The sequence below is a fragment of the Ambystoma mexicanum genome, chromosome 9 (assembly GCF_040938575.1).
Source record: "Ambystoma mexicanum isolate Mex_15411 chromosome 9, UKY_AmexF1_1, whole genome shotgun sequence".
NCBI classification, from domain to species: Eukaryota; Metazoa; Chordata; class Amphibia; order Caudata; family Ambystomatidae; genus Ambystoma; species Ambystoma mexicanum.
The window spans coordinates 1,393,516,110-1,393,528,813 of NC_090931.1; the positions used below are offsets into that span (position 1 = coordinate 1,393,516,110).

Below are 12,704 nucleotides of genomic sequence, written 5' to 3' on the forward strand. Positions count from 1 at the left end.
GAGTATAGTGAGCGGGGAGGACACCCCTGCAGCCCCATTTTCTTTTCAATGTTACCACCAAAGGTTCGAAGTTTTGATGTGAGAACCTTTGGTGGTAGCATTTTTAGAACTTTTGGTCATTGCGACCATTTATAGTCGGTAAAAACGTCCTATACCATTGGTAGTTTGATTCCACAATCAGAAAAGTTCAAGAAAATCTTTCTCTTCAAACAATCACCTTTTATTTAGTAATTTAAGGTGTTATCGATTTTCTTACGAAGAAAAACGTTTCACGTTATTAAATCATGATTACAAAATGAAACAATTTCATAAGTTAGTTATACTAAAAATATCTAAACGAGATAAGCTAAAACAAAAACACAAAATCAAGAACATTCATGTTAATAAACAGTTGCCATGCCTAAATAGTTCAACAATCTCCCCTCAAACATTTATCTTACAGGATTTGCCTAAACCACTTAGCTAATCCTTACTACATAAATGGATTGTGTAGCAATGTCATATTTATATATTTAAAACCCCAAAAAGGGTATCATACTTTAAGGTGGCCTCAGTAATTCTTCTGCCACTAACCAAACCCTGTAAAGTGATAGATGTAATCTTGTACTCAATGTATTTATGCATTGATGCCAAAATGATATATCCAATGAAATCACCTTTTAACTTCGTAGGGGTTCATCTTGACCATTGGACATTTCAGAGTTTGTTCACTTTGCCGCTTTTTAACAAGACAACAAACATTTTGCAGAGACTTTTGAGTGGGCTACTTCCTTTCACTGGACCACTCCGCTACTCTTTATTACTGGCTTCACTGTTAGACGGTTTGCTTTCCTTCGCGTCTCATCAGCATGTGCGCAGCCTTCAATCGTGGGTTACACTGTTGCGGATTAAATCTTTCCTTTACACAAACCAGCCTTTCATTTGTTTCACTAACTCACAGGTTGTGTGCACTCCATTCTTGTTACTGCGGCTTTGATTCACGAGTCAAGGTTGATAGCACAGGCTCAGCCTCGCCTCCCCAACTCCATCGTTCACCCGGGAGGGTCGCTGGCATCCTTGAAACATAATGTGTGTTTCTTCTTGTCTGCGATTTGGCTTTCTCTGAGTCTCCTTCACGGTTTCCCAGAGGCAACAACCTCCTGCAGGGAACTTCAGGGTTCCTCTATCCCTTGCTCTGGTCCCTCGATCGGCTGGCCAGTGGGTTCGCCTCCGCCCCGGTAGACCTGCTCATTCAAGTGTCTCACCTTGCTCAGAGTGTGTCTCCATGTTCCCCATTTTATCTGTGTGGGGGAAGATAATGGGTATCAGATGAATGTGATTACGGTCAAGTGCCTGACTTTGCCTGACCTGATAAACAGGACAGGTCTAATGAGATATGTAAGCGTTGGCCTTTTTACACTCATTGCCCTCTTCCTTAGCCCAGTGCTTGTGCAGAAAGGGTAGGGAGAGGTTGGAAGGTTGGAGAATCCTACAAAATAGGATAGGGTATGGGTACGGGAAAGGGAGGGTGATACCGCGTCTCACCATCGGCTGTCTCACCCCCACTCCCTGAAGATCCCCCTTCCCCCCCAAGTGAACCTCCCTGCACTGGTCCACGCCCACAGTCTGGATCCAAAGGTGATGGCTGTGCCCTGGCCACCTGAGAGAGAGAGAGAGAGAGAGAGAGAGATCCCTGGGGACTAGTAAGTGAGACACCCTTTGGTTTCTCACAGGGGCCAGCAGTCATTTGGGACTCTCTCTCTCGCTTGGCTTCTCCACCGGTTAGTTCTCGCCAGCATCCATCTCTCGCTCTCTTTTCATTTGGCGTTCTGGTGTCCCTTTGGGGTAACCAGTGCAGTGGCTGATTCCTCAGCAGATTGGTGTTAGCGTAGTTGGTTGGGTAGCCTGCCCACCACAACGTTTCCGTGGTCACGTACCATTGAGTTTCTGGCTTGCGTACTTTCGGTTTGTCACAGACTCTGCATGCTGGCTCTCCAGTGTCTGCTGCTCTCGTGCTGCTCTCGTTCAGAGCAGTTCTGAACTTTGCGAACAGCTCCGCCTCTCATCTGGGTTATGCTATCAGGAATCCTCCCCTGCTGGTGTATGATTCTCTCTCTCCCGGCTTGGCATATCCTCTCTCTTAAACCTCCTCATTGTGGTGAATTGGAGGTTTGTCCTTAAAGAGACAGATTCTGCTCCTTGATCATCACAGTATATGTTAACTTTACCTTCATCACAGTTTCTGGATTTATTGCTGTTAGGCATCTCAGAAAGTCCCATGTATGCCATTATAGGGAACTGCTTATTGAGTTCCTTCGAGGAATGGGTAGCCTTGTCCCCAAAGGGGGAGTCTCTCCCAGGGAGGTCCCAGTTGCCCAGACCGTTATGGAGGGTCTTGCAGAGGAGGCTCACCCCCCCTAACCTCAACGGTGGAGGATCCCCCTTGGGGAGAAGGGACAATTTCACTTGATTAGACACACAGAGTTTGACGATGAGTTCAGGCTTGGCCTCCTGCAAGATATTGTTGCCATTTTATTTTTAAGAATGAAGTCTCAGTCAACACTACCTTTACCCTGTGGGAAACCTTTAAATGTTATGTAAGCAGAATGGACATTTCACATGAATCAGGTATTCTAAAAGAGGAAAGAGCTAGGGAAGTGTGAGAGAAATTTTTAAAAAGCTGGAATTGGAGTATACTGCATCCAATGAAGGGACGACCTCCACACCCTGGGGCCCAGGGCTTAAGCTGCCACCTCTCTTCCCTGCCAGACTGCCGGGCTGGGTTGAGCCACTCTGCCAGCCGCCCACTGGGCTGAGGCCAACTGGTCTGCCAGGCTAACCGGGAGTGCTCCCCGCCCAGCCTGCACACCTCCACAATGCTTTGTCTGAATTAAAACAGTCAAATTCCCCTGGTCTGCACCAGTTCTAAGTCAGCTGCCAGGCATTGGGAGGGGAAGGGAGAAAGGCGACCACTGCAGCTGGGGCGATCCACAGAAAGGGCCGGGCTCACGTGCAGAGTCAGCGCCGCACCTGGAGGGGAGACTCGTCCAGCTGTGGCACACGCTCAGCACCGCTTCCCGGCCCAGCCGACTGACTGAGACAATCCTTATCCCAAAGTTATGGATCTGACTTGCCAACTTCCCTTACCTACATTGTTCCAACATGCCAGATGCTGTTCACCTTGGAGACCTGCTGCGGATATGGGTACGGCCCGGCACAAGATTTACACAAGTTCACCCGGATTTTCAAGGACCAGTGAGAGCTCACCAGACGCCGCCAGAACTGTGATGCTTTCCAAGGCTAGGGCTCCTCTCTCGTGGAGAACTCATTGCAGGGCGCCCTACCCTTCACAAAGAAAAGAGCACTGTACCTGGGGCTCCCACCGGCTTCTCCGGGATTCTTTGTGTTACCGCACTGGACGCCACAAAGGCGGCCGTCTTTGCCACTCCGGGTTCGGGGATCTGAACCAGACTCCCTTTCGATCGGCTGATTGTAATGGAGGCCATCACCCGTCTGTTCCGAACGGTGCTCGGCCATCTCTTAGAACCGACTGACCCATGTTCAACTGCTGTTCACATGGAACCCTTCTCCACTTCAGCCTTCTAAGTTGTCGATTGAATATTTGCTACTACCATTAAGATCTGCACCTGCGTCGGCTCAACCCAAGCCCTCACCTCAGGCTTTTGTGCGCACCACAGCGGCCCTCCTACTCGTCGCGACATCCGGGTATTGGCGCCATCCATTTTCAGGGCTAGTTGATTCGGCAGCTGAGTTGTTACACACTCCTTAGCGTATTCCAACTTCCATGGCCACCGTCCTGCTGCCTATATCAACCAATACCTTTTCTGGGGTCTGATGAGCGTCGGTATCGGTCGCCTTAACGCTGCGTTCAGTTTATCCCACAGCGCCAGTTCTGCTTACCAAAACTGACCCACTCGGCACTCGCATTCGATTCCCAGCTTCACGCCAGCAAGCCAGGCTTCTTACCCATTTAAAGTTTGAGCCCAAAGACCTTGAATCAATCGCTTTACCAGGTAAAACTGGGGTTTCTGGGCACCAGCTATCCTGATGGAAACTTCAGAGGTAACCAGCTACTAGATGGTTCGTTTATGAACGATGCATGTAAGGACTGCTACGGACCTCCACCAGAGTTTCCTCTCGCTTTGCCCTGCCCAGGCAGACTTCACCATCATGCTCATGCTCCACCTCCCTGACAGAGCAGGCCAGACGGGCCAGTGGTGCCCCCACCATGGCGGGATCCCACCTCAGCCAGCGCGCCAGCCCTCACCTTCATTGCGGCACAGGTTTAGTTCAGCCCTCTGACTTGCGCACGTTTTAAGACTTCTTGGTCCATGTTTCAAGACAGGTCGGGTAGGTAACCGACTTCACTGCAGACCCCTGGCGCCCTTCGTAGGCCTCCTGGCCCAGCGACGCAGTCAGGGAGCACTGAGGACAGTCCTCCCCAGTCGACTGGAGCGGGGGGGCCTCATCGCAGGGGTTTGTAACACTCACCGCCAGAGCGGAGAGCCACCTGACCTCCGGAGCAGGTTCACCACCACGGAGGAAATGTGCCCTGGGGGGCTGCGTGGTTGTTTCTTTTCCTCTGCTTAGTAACATGTTTAAATTCAGCGGTTCGCCATTTGTCTGATCTGAGGTCATAGTCGGGGAACCGGAGCTCAGGGTGGCCAGTCTTGGGCCAGGGGCTGTATGCAGGGGGGGTTGCCGCAGCCCCACACCCTGCGGAACGTCAGAGTGTGCGCTGTCCCGATCTGCGGCCAAAGCCCACCTGGTCGCAAGGCCCACGCTCCAGGGCTGTCCTGCTCCAGCATCCATGGGACACCACAGACAGCCACATGTGGCACAGCCTGGTGCCCCGGGGTAGGGTGAAGGTGCATCTGGCTTTTTAAAAGCCTGCCACCACCACCACCGGAGCGCATCCGGCGCCCGGCCCTCCCAAAATGCACAAGGCAGGGGGACGGGGAGGCCACAATGTGCCGAAAACAAGCCTGCGCACCAGGTCCAGGGATCCTGCGACTGTGCTGATCGGGGTCTGACCTTAGGGGGATGAAAGGAACGGAGACCCCGCGACAGCCCAAGCCGCGCACCGGGGAGGGAAACACAGGGCAATTGACGTTCATGGGACCCTCAGACAGGCATAACCCCGCGAGGAACCCGGGGCCGGGAGGTGCGTTCGAAGTGTCAATGATCAATGTATCCTGAAATTCAAATCAATTCTCTCAGCTAGCTGCGTTCTTCATTGACGTGCGAGCCGAGTGATCCACCGATTCCAGACATTGGCCTGTACCTGCCGGTGCAGCAGAGGCTAGGAGGAAGGCAGCGCTCAGCCCAGGAAGCCTACCCGCTGTCTGCAACACAGTGACAGAGGCAGGCCGCTCTGCCGCCGGCCCACCCATCCAGATCCACTCATCTTTCCCCGACCTCCCACTCCCCTTTTTGGGAGTCGGGGGGGAGCGGAGAGGAGGGCCAGAGGAGACAGCATGTGCAAGGGGAGTCGGGTGGGACGGCGAGAGTCTTCAAACCCAAGCACGGCCACACAGTGCTCTGCCCCAGTTACCTGGGAAAGAGGGAAGGTCGTCAGCTGCGCCAGCAGGCCTGGCCATCAGTCGCCCACGGTGGTGGGCGGCTAGAACCTCGACACCTGCCCATCAAAAAGTAGCCCCGGCTGTGCCACGGCTCAGAGCGTGCCCGCCCGTCCAGTAGGCCCGGTGCCGGGCCCCTGTCTACCTCAGCTGCCCCCACTCAGGACTTCCCTGCTGACCGGAGCGCACCCACCAATGCCCGCCTGCTGGCAACTGGGATAGAGGAGCATGCCCCCGACCAGCACAGCGGCTCAGGGGTCAGATTGGTGAGAAGAGGGGGGGCGTTCCTGGCTCCCTCTCTAGTGCATAGTTGGTGACGTCCCGGCAGGTTAACCAACCCTGCCGGATGTCCCAGTCCACCTCCTGGGTCGCGGACCCTCTCCAATTGAAGGGATCCCGCACCCCAGTCAGTGTCTGGTCCCCCACGCTTCCCGGCCGCAGACCGCTCTGCTGGCCAGACCGTAGTGCGAGGGGAGCTCAGGGTGTGCATGTCTGGGATGGAACCCAAGGTTGGGCCCACGGCTGTCCCTCCGGCTGCTCCACCGTTAATGATCCTTCTGCAGGTTCACCTACGGAAACTTTGTTACAACTTTTACTTCATCTAGATAATCAAGTTTAATCGTCTTCTCGGCGCACTGACAGGGCCGTTGCTGATCCCCGCCAGGGACGATCTGAGGACCTCACTAAACCATCCAATCGGTAGCAGCAACGGGCAGTGTGTACAAAGGGCCGGCCGGGACTTCATCAATGCAAGCTTATGACCCGCACTTACTGGGAATTCCTCGTTCATGGGAAATAATTGCAATCCCTATCATGAATGGGGTTCGGCTAAGGGTAAAGACACGCTGATCTGTTCAGTGTCGCGCACGTGCAGCCCCGGACATCTAAGGGTATCACAGACCTGTTATTGCACGATCTTGTGTAGCTGAACGCCAGTTGAGCTTCTAAGAATTTGAACGCTGACCGCTGGGGATTGCGTAATTAGTTAGCATGGAAGAGTCTCGCTCGTTATCGGATTTAACCAGACAAAATGCTCCAACTAAGAACAGCCATGCACGACCACCCACAGGTATCAATCTGTCAATCCTTTCCGTGTCTGGGTGAGATTTCCCATGCTGAGTCAAATTAAGCCGCAGACTCCACTCCTGGTGGTGCCCTTCCGTCAATGTCTTTATGTTTCAGCTTTGGATGCGCCCGACATCTTGGATCCGCGGAAAGTGGAGCAACAAACAGCATAAACATGCTTTTTTCATGAAACAATTTTGCTATGTCATAGAGCATTGGGAAAGGTTCAGACAGTAGGACATGGGTCATCAATGCATTTCTTCTTTGTTCTTTGGTCGTCATGATGTAATTTCTATGGACACCTTGTACACACAGTAAATGTGGGGTGTAATATCGATAGCACTTCAGTCCATGTAGTGGGCCTAGAGTCTTGGATGCATGGCCGTCGGACGAAGGCCGTCGGACGAAGGCCGAAGGCCTTACTTCCAAGACTGTAGGCCCTGGCCACAACCACCACCGCATGTGCCACCCATGCATACACCCGTAGTGTTGCATTTTGATTGGCAAGTTGTGGGGAGTACGTGCAGTCTTGGATGCATGGCCGAAGGCTGAAGGATAACACACCTATAGAATAACCCCCACTACCACACATCACCGAGGTACTCTTGGGTGCATGGCTAAAGCCCATGCACGCAAGACTGAAGTCATAAGCAGTGGACTTACAAGTCAATATGGGTGTGGTGGAATGTGCTAGTTGTGTTGATGCCCTAGTGTTTTAACTTCATGGCTGCAGACGATGGTCCGAAAAGTAAATTTATAAGCAGCTAATTTGCAAGGACCATGGCTTCCATATGCAGCGATGGTTGTGGATAGGAACTATACTCCTTCTACCTTGGTTGTAAGGCGAAGGTGGCAGGTTACTCACCGAAGATGGAAGGGCAGCCTACAGGCGCTGCAGCATATTAGTACCATAGATTAGACGTGTACATTCCCATGTGTAGAAAATGCCTGCCAATATACTTACTCTTTACTTGGTTCAGGATCCAATTTTTTTATTTTATTTGGCTATCGTACTTGGCGGAAGTATCACTTTTTCCATTTCTGTGATGAAACAAAAAGGTGTGTTAGTGTTTGCATTTTTTTTAAATTTACTACATTGTATAATAGACAGCTAACATTTTTTTTTTTATCCTCATATTTAGTTTACAAACGAGTGTACTGTGCATTGCGCTCAGTTTCTGTGTTTGCTTTTCTAATCCTTGGGTCTGGGGAAATAAATCCTGGTCGGATTAAAAAAAAAACCTTCATTTCCTATGTTACTAACTACTTCATATTTTCCTTTCAGTGTTTTCTTCATCTTTCTGATCAATGTTATGTTTGTTGCCTTCCTGGCCTTTTTTAACAACAGTTAGATACCTGTAGGCGTATTCTAACTGTGCATTTGTTCCTACAGATTTGTGTTTCCTTCATCTTTCCCATTAATGTTTTCTTTGTTGCCTTCCTGACGATTTTTAACAACAGTTAGATACCTATAGGCGTATTCTACCTTTGTATTTGTTTGCAACGATCTGTGATAATCATTTATTTGTGTCATTCTTCCATCCTGTTGGGTAGTTGGATACCTGTAGGCGTATTGTAACTGTTTGTAGTCTTTCACATGCTTTGTTGACAATATTGAAGTACACATTATTTCGTAAATTTTGGCTTCAAGAAGATTAAATACGCATTTGTTAGGTTAGCTGGCAACCTCTGCTTTAGAGTAATGGTGTTATCACTACATTCAAACCATCCAGAATTCTTTTAAATGTATGCAGTATCTTGTTTCCTTCATCTTTCCCATTAATGTTTTCTTTGTTGCCTTCCTGCTGATTTTTAACAATAGTGGGATACCTATAGGTGTATTCTAGCTGTGCATTTGTTTCCAACAATCTGTGATAATCATTTATTTGTTTCATTCGTCAATCCTGTTGGGTAGTTAGATACCTGTGGGCATATTCTAACTGTTTGTATTTGTTTACAATCTTGAAGTACACATTATTTCGTAAATGTTGGCTTCAAGAGCATTAAATACGCATTTGTTAGGTTAGCTGGCAACCTCTGCTTTAGAGTAATGGTGCTATCATTACATTCAAACCATCCAGAATTCTTTTTAATGTATGCAGTGTAGTGACCTGCATTGGTTGTAGCTCCTGCATGGTAGATTATTCCTACTGTTGTGAAGGTTTTCTTTCCAACTTGGCCGTGTGTGAATCCAGTCAGTTTGCAGTTGTTTTTGGTGCCATCTGCATTTTAACGTAAAAGCATAAGTATTATGTAGGCACTATGTGATTGTAAGGTGGAGCGATTGTCTGAATTGCAAATACTACATAATCTTCCATGGTTTGCATTTTGTACAAGTTGCTGAAATGGAATGCTCTCACTATTTGGTATGGAAATATACACAAATCGCTCATTTGAGATTTTTTCCTGTATCACTTTGCTACAGAGAGTGCATGTATGTTTCCACATGTACGAAATTTGGAAGATTTCATTTACAGGTATGCTTTTGTTTTCCAATACTAATAGTATGTACATTAAAAATTATTGTGGATCTTCTTGTGAGTTCATAGTGAATTTCACCATTCCAGCACAGTCGTCCAATTGTTGCCTTACTCCATGAACACTGTATGTGTTGTCAGGATTGCTTGTTGCATTTCTATGCAGCACTAACATTTGCAAACACAATTGGTCTGTACTGTGCAGGTAAATATTGTTAACAATTGGTGGCAATTGAAATAGAATATTCATTGCTACATTTGCAACTTAACCCACTTTTTTGTAAATTTGAATGGGCCAACAAGTTCTGTATCTGAGTGCATTTTTCGGTTTTTCTGTTGTTTCTTTGCCGACGTGCCTGGTTTACATTCCCTAATAGGTTCTTCTATGTTTGTGGCAATTGATGAAACTTTAGCTTCTTTTCTTTTCTTTGCGGAATTTGCTGTTGCATTCTGTTGCATTTCTGTTTCATTTACTTTTCTTTTACCACGTTTCACTTTCTCTGGAACAGGGTATTGTTTCAGATGAGGGGTGTACAGTGAACGCAATCTATTGTATTCTAGAATGCAAGGAATATCAGCTTTGAGTTTACTTGAATCAAAGTTTATTAGCAAGACCGTCAAGTGTACGTAAGCGTGATAATGCTACGTAGCTCATGTCTTCCTTAAACACTGTGTTTCCTATATCTATCAATGCTTTCTCTAGGGTAAGACCTTGGGATTTATGAATGGTAACTGCATATGCAAGAGTTAGAGAAAATTGCTCTCTACGTACATACATGTCTTTGAAGAGAAGGAATCGAGCAATTGAGCGCCCTATCCTTTTCACTTCTGAAACTTTATCAAAGCGAATATTTACAAACTGAATGTTGCTATCACGTGGGTATGATTGAAAGCCAACAACTGTGCCCAGTGCTACATTAACTAGCCCTTGCTCTACGTCAAGGTTACGTTTAAGCATTACTCTACAAAATTTAATGATAATTTCAATATTTTTTCCAACCCAGCTGTGTTGGAGATTGAATTTTCTAAACTATTTAGTCTTGTTGTGGCTTGTTCACACAGGGATACTGTCATACCATGTACGTCTAGTTTGTCTGTGGCGCTAATTTCTATGATTGCTTGCATTTCTTTCTTTAACATTGTTTCATTGAATTTGAAACAGCTTGCAAGAGTTGGCATACAATTGACATTTTTGTGCGCTATTTGTTCCATAACATCAGTTTCACATACATTATTGCCATAAAGTGCATGTATATGCTGCTTTTTCAATACAGCTTGTGCTTCTTCTGATAATACACCAATTCTAATACTTTTTAAGATGTTGGCATAAGTGAGATCTGCAGATTGCTGCATGTTCTCTGTTAATTCTCTGTACTGGAAATGTTGCCAAAGGTTAACATTACCTATGCTATCAACAGTTTTCCGGCAGAGTTTGTGGCCTAAGGGTTTAAAAATCGGTTCACCTTTCACTGGTGTCAATTGTAGAAGATCTCCAAAAACAATAATGTGTTTCCCTGCAAAGAGTTCTTCGTTATTATTGTTAAGTACTTCTTGCAATCTGAGATGAATCAAAGCCAACATTAGGTTGGAGACCATGCTCACTTCATCTATTAGTAGCATTTTCATTTGTTTCAATACTCTACGTAATTCCATTGCAGCTTCTGCAGAAAGTTTGTAGCCGTCTAATTTATTTTGATGCTCTGTTGGAAGCAGTAGTAATCGGTGTAAAGTTACACCGCCTATGTTGTAGGCAGCTAAACCTGTGGGGGCTGTTACAACAGCTGACAGTTTGTTGTTTGTCAATTGTTGAAGAAACTTGCTGATGATTTTGATTAAGAATGTTTTCCCTGATCCAGCTTCTCCACTGACGTACAGCAGTATAGGTTTGTAATTTTGGCAGGTGCATTCTTTATTTTCGTGTTGTATACCATGTACAATTTGTTTTGTTACGTCTTCAAAAATGGTGCGCTGATTGTTGTTAAGTTTGCTTGTTGTAGAGTTAAGTCTTCAGTATCTTCTTGATACTGATACATGGTGTGCCAATAGTGGTTGTCCTAATGGTTCTTGACTTCCTGTTACAGAAGGTTGACTACTGTCGGAAGAGTCTTTATCTAGTTGGGCCTGAAGTTCTTCCTGTTGCTGCTCATTGTGTAACATTGTTTTGTACTGCGTAAAGTTCACATCAGTGATAGTGCTTTCATTTGCTTTGAAAGCATCTTCATAGCACTCATAATTATCTAGTATGTCTTCCTCTTTTCTCCATCGTTTGAAAAGTTGTAACAGAGACATGTAATATAGTTTATTTCTGTTGCAGAGCTTTTAATGACAATTTCACATGATTAATTAAGCTTTGTTTGTTAAGTTTCGCTAAGCTCCCTTCACAATTGGTCACTCTATATCTACGTTTGCTTTCATCGGGTTTTACATTATTTTTGTATGCAAAGTTTTGAGCTATGTGGTATAGACACATGCTTTCCAGAGTGGTACTCCTGTTCGGATAGTATGTGTCCAGTAAATTGTTTTTTAGAATGTCTTGGCTGTTGGGATCATTTTTGGCAATTGTTTCTATGTCCTCATATGATTTTAGCACTCTTTTTCTAGATTTTACAGGACCAAGACTGAGCCATACTATGTTGTCTGATTTTCTACACACAACAGTGCCGGTTAAACGATCTGCTGCTTCATAGGCCCCACATTCTCTATGAGAGAGTATTTTTATGCCTAGGCTGTACAATTTCTGTGATAATGTTTTGTCTGATGCTAGGTCATCCCAGAGGTTTTGAAGCTCTGTTTTTTTCTGCTTTTGTTAAGTAGGCTGTATCATAGCGTGCAACAGCAGTTGAATTGTCTGCAATGTACTGCACATCTATGTTTGCATTCCATAATAGGGCAATGATTGCATTGTAATCATTGATATAGTTTGATTCGTCCCTTCTTTTTATGTAATACGTGTTTTTGGGTGATTTACCTTTAACACTATGTCGAACTGAAGACATGAAGTTGTTTACTTCACCTGTTTCTGTAACTGGTCTAGGGAAACCAAAGCGGCATTTGTGTAGTAGTTATCTTTGTTTTTGTATTTGCGGTGACAATATTTGCCACATTTGTGTCTTTGAAATTGTAAAAGCTGCCCATGCAGCTCACTATGTGTCTGTTGTGAAGGGATTTCACATCTGACATATTTTTGGATAAACTGCAAAACAGTGCTATCACTGTGGTGCCTAAATTTCAGTACTCCTTTGATCCATAACAGCATGTGAATATGTGGTGCTGGTCTTGCTTGATATTCTTTTCTCCAAAAGAAGTGTTGCACTTCTCCAATGGGAGGAACAGTTTTATTGCAAATAAAGTGTAGCATTGCAATGAAATGGTAAAGGAAATATCTTGAGACATTAACTGGATCTGGAAAGAGCAAAGTTCTCCAGGTGTTAATATATCTATGTTGTTTTTGTTGCTGTTTGCTATACGTAGGAACTCATGTAAATCTTCCCATGGATATTCTTCACAACTTAGCGTAACACACCAAGTTGGTGGTCCAAGGTTTCTGATCATGCAACACACGTCTCTGTGCCGTCTGAACCAG

General features: G+C 46.1%; 1 protein-coding gene and 1 pseudogene across 4 annotated transcripts in view; both read right to left on the reverse strand.

Moving 5' to 3' along the window:
• LOC138489144 (peroxisomal trans-2-enoyl-CoA reductase-like) overlaps window positions 1-12,704 on the reverse strand; it is a 558,986-nt gene that overhangs the window by 460,255 nt on the left and 86,027 nt on the right. The window lies entirely within an intron of this gene.
• Window positions 5,119-5,272, reverse strand: LOC138490036 (5.8S ribosomal RNA; annotated as a pseudogene).